The sequence below is a fragment of the Athene cunicularia genome (assembly GCF_003259725.1).
Source record: "Athene cunicularia isolate RWA chromosome 1 unlocalized genomic scaffold, athCun1 chr1_part2, whole genome shotgun sequence".
Taxonomy (NCBI): domain Eukaryota; kingdom Metazoa; phylum Chordata; class Aves; order Strigiformes; family Strigidae; genus Athene; species Athene cunicularia.
In genome coordinates, this window is record NW_020799092.1 from 10575403 (window position 1) to 10587243 (window position 11841).

An 11841-nucleotide genomic window follows, 5' to 3' on the forward strand; every position below is an offset into this window, starting at 1 on the left:
TTCCAGCAATTGATTTGCTGCATATGATCATGTTGTATTCAGACTGGACTCTCAGCCTTTTGTCTGACTGGATTGTAGAACCATAGAATGATTTGGGTTGGAAGGGTCCTTAAAGATCATATAAGTTCCACCCCGCTGCCATGGGCAGGGACACCTTCCATTAGACCAGGTTGCTCAAAGCCCCGTCCAGCCTGGCCTTAAACCCTTCCAGGGAGGGGGCAGCCACAGCTTCTCTGGGCAACCTGTGCCAGGGCCTCACCACTTCTTCTTTATTGTGAGGGAACAATGTAGACTAACCTGTAATTTTAAATACAACAAAAAACTTGTTCCAATATAATTATATGAACAATAGGAAAAGTAAAGCATAACAGATTCACATCCATATCAGAGAATCACAGAATCAACTAGGTTGGAAAAGACCTTAAAGATCATCTACTCCAAACATTAACGTAACACTGACTGTTCTCAACTACACCATATCCCTAAAACACGATGTTGACCCTACTCTTAAACATCTCCCGGCATGGGGACTCCACCACCACCCTGGGCAGCCCATTCCAATGCCAAACAACCCGTTTTGTAAAGAAATGCTTCCTAATAGCCAGTCTAAACCTTCTCCGGCACAACCTGAGGCCATTACCTCTTGTCCTATCGCTTGTTCCTTGGTTAAAGAGGCTCATCCCCAGCTCTCTGCACCCTCCTTTCAGGTAGCTGTAGAGGGCGATGAGGTCTCCCCTCAGCCTCCTCTTCTCCAGACTAAACACCCCCAGTTCCCTCAGCTGATCCCGTACGACCTGTGCTCCAGACCCTGCACCAGCTTCGTTGCCCTTCTCTGGACACGCTCGAGTCATTCAATGTCCTTTTTGGAGTGAGGGGCCCAAAACTGAACACAGGAATCGAGGTGCAGCCTCACCAGTGCCGAGTACAGGGGTCAGATCCCTTCCCTGTCCCTGCTGGCCACGCTAGTGCTGACACAAGCCAGGATGCCATTGACCTTCTTGGTCACCTGGGCACACTGCTGGCTCCTGTTCAGCCGGCTGTCAATCAACACCCCCAGGTCCCTCTCTGACTGGCAGCTCTCCAGCCACTCCTCCCCAAGCCTGTAGCTCTGCTGGGGGTTGTTGTGGCCCAAGTGCAGCCCCTGGCATTTGGCCTTATGGAAACTCCTGCAGTTGGGCTCAGCCCATGGCTCCAGCCTGTCCAGGTCTCTCTGCAGAGCCTCCCCACCCTCGAGCAGATCAACACTCCCACCCAACTTGGGGTCATCTGCAAACTGACTGAGGGTGCACTCGATCCCCTCGTCTAGATCATCAATAAAGATGTTAAACAGGAGTGGCCCCAAAAACGAGCCCTGGGGGACACCACTTGTGATCATCCACCAGTTGGATTTAACTCCATTCACCACAACTCCCTGGGCCCGTCCATCCAGACAGTGTTTTACCCAGCAAAGCGTGTGCCCATCCAAGCTACGAGCAGCCAGTTTTGCCAGGAGAATGCTGTGGGAAACGGTGTCAAAGGCCTTACTAAAGTCAAGGTAGACAACATCCACAGCCTTTCCCTCATCCAATAAGCAGGTCACCCTGTTGTAGAAGGAGATCAGGTTTGTCAAGCAGGACCTGCCTTTCATAAACCCATGCTGACTGGGCCTGAGCATCTTGTTGTCCCACATGTGTTGTGTGATGATACTCAGGATGAGCTGCTCCATCAGCTTCCCAGACACCAAAGTCAAGCTGACAGGCCTGTAATTTCCTGGATCATCCTTCTGACTCTTCTTAAAGATAGATGTCACATTGGCCAACTTCCAATCTGTCAGGACCTTCCTGGTCAGCCAGGACTGCTGGTAAATGATGGAAAGCGGCTTGATGAGCACCCCAGCCAGCTCCTTCAGCACCCTTGGGTGTATCCCATCCCATAGACTTGTGTGTGTCTGTGTGATGCAGCAGGTCACTGACTGTCTCCTCCTGGATTGTGTGTGGGGGGGGGTCGTTCTCCCAGTCTCTGTCTTCTGGCTGAGGAGGCTGGATTACCTCAGTACAACTAGTCTTGCTATTAAAGACTGAGGCAAAGGCGGCATTAAGCACCTCAGCCTTTTCCTCATCACTCGTTGCCATGTTTCCTCCTGCATCTATCAGGGGATGGAGGCTCTCCCTCATCTTTCCTCATATGCAAGATGGATGGTATAGGCTACCTCAAGTTGGCTGCTTGCTTGGAAACACCCTATATGGAACTAGTAGTTAGAAAGTACTGGATTGCTGTTGTCTGAACATCAAACTGGTATGAGATATGTCAGATTAAGCATCCACTAATTAAATCACTCAAAAGATGAATACTAATTCAATTAACTAAATGATTCTAGTCATTTTAGACAAGAGTTTTTTTCAAAAGTAACAGACAACTCTGGGTGACTGATTTTCAGAAAATGTGCTTATGAAGTCTTCATGTATATCATGACTTCTTAAAGAATTCCCCAACAGATGACAAAAAAGTTGAGGCACAAAGATCTTCTAACATTTTTTTATCAAAACTTTTAGCTAAGGAAATTAACTGCTATGTTAGTACTAATGTTTACAAACATTTATGCGATATTCATTGATGTTACTTTACTGAAAAGAGATATACCACTATTCTCCGCTTTGTGCATGACACTTTCAAATATGTTGACCTCTCCTTGTTTTGTTGCAAGGACAGTGATGAGCTGCTGTTTTGGTGTTTCAGTCTGAATATGGAACACAACAGAACGATCTTACGTCTTTCTTTCTTTGCTACAAGGACTTCAGATTATCTCTGTCCTTAGATAGATGTAAACAGAAATCATCTTGAAACGGAAAAAGTACTGACCTTTGTATTTAAGAATGCACAGTTCATAACAAGTTTAACAAACACCAGCAAAAAATATTGTAAAAATTTTTATAACTAAACTATTTCACTTCTTGTATTCTTTCTCAGTGCCCATTTGCTGTGCATCTGTATGCATGAAATGGCTGAAGTTCAATCTTGTGTGACGTTAAAGAAAATGTGCTATTACCAAGACACAAAAGTCAAGTAAGAAATGAAAAACAATGTACCATTGTACAGGATGTTTTTTTACTTATACAAGGATATTGCAGCGATGTTCATTGCTCTAAATTATGAGTTTCCTGTAGGGTTTTTTCTGGATAAAGCCAAACCAAAAAAGAAATACGACTAACTTTAAATTAGTTTTAAGTATTTAAAAATAAATTATTTTTTTTTAATCATTTGTCTGACTGAAGCACAAAATATTTAATAGATTTTTAAAAGACATTATTATGGATGATATCATACTAATTAAGGCTATAGTACAGGCATTAGTGGGTAGTGTTCCTTAAGGAGTTCTCTTAAATTTCATTCCTGCTGTCCCACTATCAGTGGATACTATAATAATGAGCTGTTTAAACTAGCTACTGCTTGGTTAGTTAATTGCCATAATGTTACACTGTTTTCCATTGGTTTTGTGTTTATACAAAGATGGGAAGCCTAGGTAAAGAACTAGAGACTTAATCTTAGATATTACTTTCTGCTGTTTTAATTGCTGTTGTCTTACTGAACCTTCAAGCCTTGCCTTCAGTTGAACAGGGAGTCCATGGGAATTTAACATGTGCTTGAAAGATTTCTGGAATTATGGCATTACTAGTTGCCTTTTAAAATAAGCCCTTTCAGAGTTTCTTCGCCTCACAGGATAATATGCTGAGAAATGTTTGTTAACAGTTGCTTCTGTTTCATTGGAGGGCATCTCTGAGTGCTTCTGTCATAACAAACTTTTATGTTGGTTTGTGAATCACTTATTTACAAGTGGTGCCTAAGGTCTTTGTTGCTGACTGAAACTTCTAGTGCACATGCACAGTCTCAGAAACTAGTTCACAGAAACTTTGATAAGTAATATGATAACAGTATACAAAACCTAGACTGATCAGCAATAATGATTTCCAGACGAGTACAGATTATCCTCTAGCACCATCACCTTGTGTCCTGAAGTCACACAGCAGTTCAGTGCCTGTTATCAGCTCCAAATAGCTCCTATGATGCCAAGAGAACTGATTTCATTCACCAGCTGTGTCCTGAACAGAGGAGTCCAAGGCTGCTCGAACTCCTTTGTTGCCCTATGCATAAAGAATCCAGGGTAAGTTCCAGAAAAGTATTTAGATGACACTAACACATCATAGGAGTCAATATCTAAATAATTTGGTTTTGTTTTTTGTTTTTGTTTTTTTTCCTCCAAATCTTGTCCCCAAATATTGTGGGGAAAAGTGGCAATCCAAGTCCCATTCTCCAAAACAATACCAAAGAGAAGGAATACACAGGTGCAGGCAAAATTATAGTTCAAGCACACACTGAAGGACAGAAAAAAATCATTGAGCCCCCAGCAATTCTGGTTATGTGGATCAGATTTGAGTTTGCAAGACTCATGGACAGCAGATCATCCAGTCAGTCCTTGACTGAAAAATGTACTTACCACTTTTCCTTCAAGATGTTTACAAGAAGTGTCACCATCCCACTGATTTGAATTGTGCAGAGGCCATTCCAGTTGCATAGTGTTCAGATGCACAAGAGTTGGTTCCCTACCATAACACACTCATAGTCCTGGAAGACAACTGATGGTCCCTCTCCATCTATCCACAACCACGATTGTAAAAATATTACTTAGCATGATAGGCAGTAACACATTTGTAGATAAACATTTGTCAAGCTGATTGTAGGGATTATGTCAAGGAGGAATTTTAAGGGCTAGATTTGAAGGAGGATAATGAATTAGCTTTATATTAGCATCTCCCAAGCACAGCAAACAAGACAGAGGAAAGCACAAAAGCACATTTCTGGAGAATTTATACACAGTAATGGGTTTTATAAATGAAATTGCTGACTCTTACACACAGGAATAAAAAGCATTGAGAAACCAAGGAAAGGATAAAAGTCTGTTTATCTTCACAGAAATTCTAATTTTCTGTTAATGGTTGGCTGTTAGTGGTCTGGCTACCCTAAAATGAAGCATTCCAGTTCTGGATAGCTTAGACAGAAAAGTCAAGAAAATTACTCTCATGGTCACAACTTCTTCACTTTCCTCCCTTTTACCTTCATCTTATCTTCAGCGAGTGCTATGTATAGAATGCCAAGTTGAATTTTTCCTTTTGTTGAAGAGTTCTGAATCCAGCCCTCTCCAAACTCACAAGACTGTACCTTATGCATAAATACCATACTGTTTTGAGGCAGGAGGCTATCCTTTTATGACACCAATATTTTCATAAATTTAACTAAATAGTCTTTGTGGCTACATTAGTCTTCATCCTAGCCACAGGGCTGCAGGGTTAGCCCTTTCAGCTACATCTATGGATGCTCTCCAAAATCATTGTGTATCCCCATCCTGCTAATTGGCTGTGCCCATATTCACACACTACCTTGCCATATATATTATCAGGTCATTTTAGGAAAGACACAGGCTGACATTCTGTTTTGCTAATTATTAAGCCTAGCATAAAGATGAACCAATAACCAAATTGTATTTGATACAAAAGGGTCAGTACATGGGTGAGCACTAGGGGTACAAACAAGTCAGATTATACATAATCAACACCAATCTCACTGACCCCAACAACAACACCCCAAAACCAACAATGGGTGGAACAAATGGTGAAATGCAGTTTTCCATAGAAGGGATGGGAGACAACCAAGTCAACAAACCAAATACATAAAACCAAGGAAGCCACATACTGAATCTCTACACAGCCCACATTTACTAAAGCCAGACCTGACTGGAGCCCAGTCCCAGGGAGGCAGGAGGTCCTTCCCCAACAGGGAACTCTGCAAAGTGCATCCACCCCACAAACAGACACTGCCCTGCCTGCAAGGGGTCCCAGCTTTTATCCCCAAGTGGGACACCTGACCTTTGTTTACTTTATGTGGGACACCTGGGGCTCATTTACCTAATGGCTCTCCCTGCAAGGCCGGCACCACCTTGGAGGGAAGCCTAAAGGTAAACTCACCCCCCTCTTTGTGAAGGGCTGTGGGAATCACCATATGTCAACCTTAATCTGGGGCTTGGGGTTGAAACCCCAGCATTTCACATGTCTATCTGATGTTGGCCATGGTCACATTTCCACAAAGCAGCATACTGTCATACACTTCAAGGGCAGGGAGACATGGATCTGGAATAGCACACTTCAACCCATTCAAAAATTCCCTTGCAGTGTATCCCTGAGCTCATGAATACCCTGCTCCTGAGAATGGACTAGCATTTGAAGGACTTGTGTCGGAAGCAAAGCTGTATTTGATCAGGCATGGATAAAGATTCCTACTCAAAATCCACGACAACCTACCTCTCCTTGATACAAGTACAGAACTGTTTTATACAAACAGCCCCAGTGAAAGACATGGGGTACATATACATGCATATATATGTACTGTGGTTGCCAAGACACTCCTGTGAAAGGGCATGCCCTGTCAAATCCACTCATTGGATTCAGAACAGGAGATGAAAGCATTGCCTCCTGCCTCCCTGGACATGCCATGACAATTGGCATCGCAGCGTGTTGAAAGCAGATGTTCCTCAGTCTCACCTCTGTGAACAGGCCTGTGTCTCCCACATCCTAGGTCTAAATATCCTCCAAAGTCCAGGCAGTCATTCAGTTTCTTGAAGATATTAACAATGGCAGCAATTTCCCCTTCCCATTCTCTTGATTAAACAGAGGGAAGGAGGTAGAAAAAAGCTGAGGGATGTAAAACTCCATATGTTGTCAACATCAATATCTGGTTCCACCAGAGACTTTGAACACTGAAGTAATGATGAATTACAGTGGGGTCCCTATGGCAATCAAGATTGCAATCATAATACCACTGAGGAAGAATAAGGGCTAGCATTCATTAACATGAATAGCAAATGAATTTATGACAATTTCCACTGGACCTTTCAAAGAACATGAATACATCTGTAAGAAATTAAGATGACATATCAATGTAATTCATTCATTAATAAATCCTGGTATTGCACATTTGTTGCAAAATTTGTTGCAACTGTTACCAGTGGTTTTTAATTCTATAACTTTACTTTATTAAAACCATAACACAGATCTCTCTAGCAGAAGAGTAATAGCTAGTTTGAGGACTATTATGTAGGTGATTTAATTATTAGTCCAAACTCACTTTGGCATAGAAACTGAACTTCTTCAGTTTTAAAGCAAGTAGGTATTTAATAATTTAAATATGTATGAGAGAGTTACAGTCACCCTGCTTTCTTTAGTGTTATACAGCAATTAATTTTACATTAACCTATTAAGGTTCTATCTGTGATCTGGGTGTGGAGGGAAAAATAACAATACCAGAAAAGTAAACCCTAACAAAGAGGAAAACCTGTAATAACATACCAAACTGTGATGGCGTTGGTGCAGTCACTGCTATATTCCCATGAGTGTGGAGTCACAGCTTGCCCATTCTTAAGGGCAGACTGTCAGGATACAGCCTAGTCAATGGCACAGTTGAGAAGAAACACAGATTAGTAGAATTTATGCATTTTAACTTGGGCAATATGAAGAGTATCCGTTAGCCATGTGTTATAAAACATGAGTTTATGCTTTGCTACTCTACTTAGCAACAGTTCCTACCGAGCTGTATCTCTCAGCTTTGCACATGTACCACTATTAAAAATACTTGATAAAAATCTTGCTACTGCAAGAAACCCAAGCTGTGTATTTACATGTCTCAGTGCAAATGGACCAAATGCCTAATGAGGCCTGCATGAGGACATGGCATAGAGGCATCTGCATGTGTGAGATACACAGGATGCTGTGAAGAGCATCCCATGTCCATCTCCAGTGCCCTCTTTCAGCACCTCATGAAGCCAAGTGGAACAGAATGTTTAAGCCTGGATTCTGCAGGTGACTCCACAGCCAACCTCAAGTGATACTAATGGGGAAGCTGTCACTTCCTTGGCCACTCCATTAAGCCTGTCCATGTAAGGTTAAACACAAACAAATGTTTGCAGGATTGTGGTCTTACTTACTACGTTAGAAATAAACACTTACTAAGTAATAAAGCCTGTACCTTAAAAATAGGTATTTGACTTTTCTTCTATATAGTGAGGAAAAAGTTGAGAGAAACAGAAGTTATAAATCCTTAGTGTACACTCAAGAAAACCCATCATTATAAACACAGTGTTTCATGAGCCATGAGGGAAAACAGGAGAAAATGCAATATTAATTTAAACCAGCAATACTTCATAGTGACTACAAACCAAACTAACAGCAAAGTTCACACAATTTAATAACAAAGTTGCAATTTCTTTCATGGCACTAGATTAGCATAACTGAACAGATTTATGTACGTTGCCAAGAGCCAACACAAAAACATTTGGAAGATATTCTGTAAAAATGAAGAAAACAATCTGAATGTTTCTCTGTGAACCTTTAGTAATAGCTACAAATATTTGTGTTAACATGCTATTTATTTGGTAGTTTTCCTACTAGTCATTAAGTATCACCTCAGCTCTCCGGAGAGTGCTGGAAGGAAGGGCAAAAAAGTAAACCAAGTCACTGATGGATTGCCGTTTGAAACAAGGATCCAGCTCTGATCAGGTGTGCTCTGCTCCACAGCAATCCTCACTGCAGGTCTGGGCGGCTCTTCTATGGCAGCAGCAAAGACAGTAGCCACGAGCTCAGTAACCCCTTCCTTACTGCAGGAATCATACCAGAGGAGTCTTTCCTCATCCATGCCACCAATGGCACGATCTAGTCTACCGTTTGTAAGCACTTGGACTCAACTGCACAAAGGTGCTCAAAAGATGAAATGCCACTCATTTCCATAGGATCCAGAGACTTCCAAATGACCTTTGAAAATCAGGTCTCTGCCATCTTTTCCTCTCACGACTCCCATCAAACCCCATGATCAAATCTTGTTTTAGAAGTTGCTGAAACATGCAAACTTGCCATCTATAATGAGATTTCCAGCTTCAGGAAAACAAAACAAAACAAAACAAAACCACACCTTCAGCATTCCTTTCTTGTTCATATGTCCTCTTCATGTGTTAGCTGTTGGGCCTGCAGTGTCACACCAGTCCTCTCTTCCACCTTTCAGGAAGCAAATACCAGTGTCTTTCACAACAGAAATACCTTCAGAAAACACACCATAAGCATTCACAATGAAAACGGTAAGCCAGTAGAAGTGTTTGACAACAGGTAGCACCTCCAGACCAGACAGAAAGATCACTCTAGACTAAAGATATCTTATTAAAGATATCTTAAAACTAAGATATCTTATTGAGCCAGTAAAGTATTATTTAGCTGTCCATAAAACTGTGAGCCTTTCTAAAATACTTCTGTCAACTGTAACTGCTTGGATGCACCTCTGTTAATCAAACCTGAAACAGCATTTTTGCTTTGACATAATGCTTGTGGCTTCATCTGCATGTCAAGTTGTTCGCATTCCTATTTCATTATCTGCTCCTCAGCCATTAGGGTTTCTGGTGAACAGGCACAGTCTGAAGCTCTGACTGCAGACACTGGCTGGCTGCAGGCATTTACCAGACCATAAATGAACCAAAATTCTTGCTCTGGACCATTGATGGGCATCTTCTTAAGCAAAAAGGGATGTAACCAGGTGTGGATAACAGGGGAGCTAAGCCAGCTATATCCCTTGCATCGTGAGGTGCAGGTGCACGTTACAGATCCTGGGTAACTATACAGCCATGGACCTGCAGCTGCAGTTTCCTTGTTCACAGCGTGGCCGGGTCCAGCCCTTCTGCAGCAACATGTCTGCAGTGCCTGGGGCTCACAAGGGGAGAGGAGGTCACCTGCTCTGCCTACTACAAGACTCAGTGTTGCCCCTAGGAGACACAAAGACACACATAAACTCACTGATCACTGTGGGTAGACGCACTTCACTACTTTAACACTGCTGAAAATGAGCCTACAAAAAGGAGTGAGTTTCCCTCAGCTCCACTTCAGCTAATAAATCAGATATTCTTTTGTGCTGGGACTGCTCCCTTTCCTGGTAAAACAAGAACAATATCTTTAAATATACAAAAGTACTATTTTCAAAAAAGAATTAAGACTGTGAAACACTGTGACTCACCAAAGATGCAAGGGACAAGGGGGAGAAATTTAAGACACATGGCTCTGGCAGGGTGGGGAAGGGGGTGCTCCTGACTTCTGCTGGATCAGGCTGAATTTGGACTGAGCACACAGACCATCTGGGATCAGACCCAGTACCTTCAGCTTTCCCTTCTCACAAATTTTTGTAAGACAAGGGCAGAAAAGGAACCTGTCCCATCATTCAGGCAGTCAGTCACATGATGGTCTTCACAGGGGAAAACCTTGATCTCATCACCCATACCAGGATAACACCTATGAGCATCTTTCAGGATAAGCACAAGTGACAAAGCCAGTGAGAAAACATTCCATGTCAGCCACAACTGCCAGCAAACCATTGCTTTGGACAAAGCAAGGTGGTCTTTTGTTTATAGGACTAAAGCCTAAGGCTTTCAAAACCTATTTGGGGTAGAAAAAGAAAAAACAAACCCATCAACATTATGTATGAGAAGCACAGTGAGTACAGAGAAAACAAACAGCAACTGAAGTGGTCCTGGACCAGCCCTGTGGGTCTCAACAGTCTGAAAGGTTTGCCTGTGTCTGTGATGAGTGTTTACTATATGCCCTGGCACCAATAAGAGACTTCAACGCAAGCAGACTGCACAGCCACTAGGACTTTTAATGACCAATAAATTATCTGCTGCTTTGGAAAAGCCAGTTATCGTATTTAATTTGACAGCCCCATGCAGGGTGAATTCCATAGACACAAAACAAATGTCAGGCCTCGAGACTAACACACATTTCTCCAGATGCAAAATAGACATTCACCAGTTGCTCTCTTAGGAGGATGGAAAAAGCTAATCCCTCTACATTATGTAAACCAAACAGAGAGTGAAGGCTTAAAGCCTCAGCATTTACTTTTAACAAGTAAAGCATAAACCACACTACTGCTTTCACATCTGCCTTCTAATTTTTTTTTTGCCTTTGAGTGATATGCAGTACTATTTTAAGATCTGCTCCAGAGTGCCTGCAGCTGGCAGGCACATCTTGGAGGGAATTGTAGGTGCTCATTTCTCCTCAGGACTGTCAGCCTGCCCCCTAAACATTTATCGTGCTCTTGTGGGGAGACCTGGATCATGGAAAATCTTTTCCAATCCAACTTCTATTTAATTTTGCATGAAGAAAGACAGCGAGGGGAAAGCTTTTTTTTCCTCATCTTGTATCTCATTCAGATCTGGGTTGGAACAGAAATAGAGGAGGAACATCCACCGAACTCTTAAGTGCTTTCCAGCTCTGGTTCACATCTGTTACTAATGTATCTTTACATTACTGGATAGTTTAATAAACAAGGAAGAGTTGTCCAGGGAATTTCGTCCTATCATTTCAGAACTCAATCCCCGGTTCTGACAGTAGCCTCTTGGAGGGACTGATGTAATTACACAGTTCGTTTTCTCCATTTGCAAACTGAAATAACAATGCTCTCTTCTGCCGCGTTGGGATGTAGGGAGGAAGAACGCCGTGTAAAAAGTTGGTGCTACCGCAGAGCGGTCCGCGGAGGCCGCGGTCCGGCTGCCGCCGCTTCGCTCGCCGGGGCAGGCAGAGGGTTATTACACGGGGTGGTACCGGCGAGCGGCACCACGCAAACACGAGGGAAGGGACGAGAGCACTTGAGGCGTTACATTAAACCGCGGGGCAAGCACTGACCGAAGCGTACGCATGTGAACAACAGCCACCGCCCCACGTAACCGAGGGCTGCGGTACCGTCAAGCGCCCGATTACAGGGCCGCGCTCCACCCTCCCGAGGCCACGC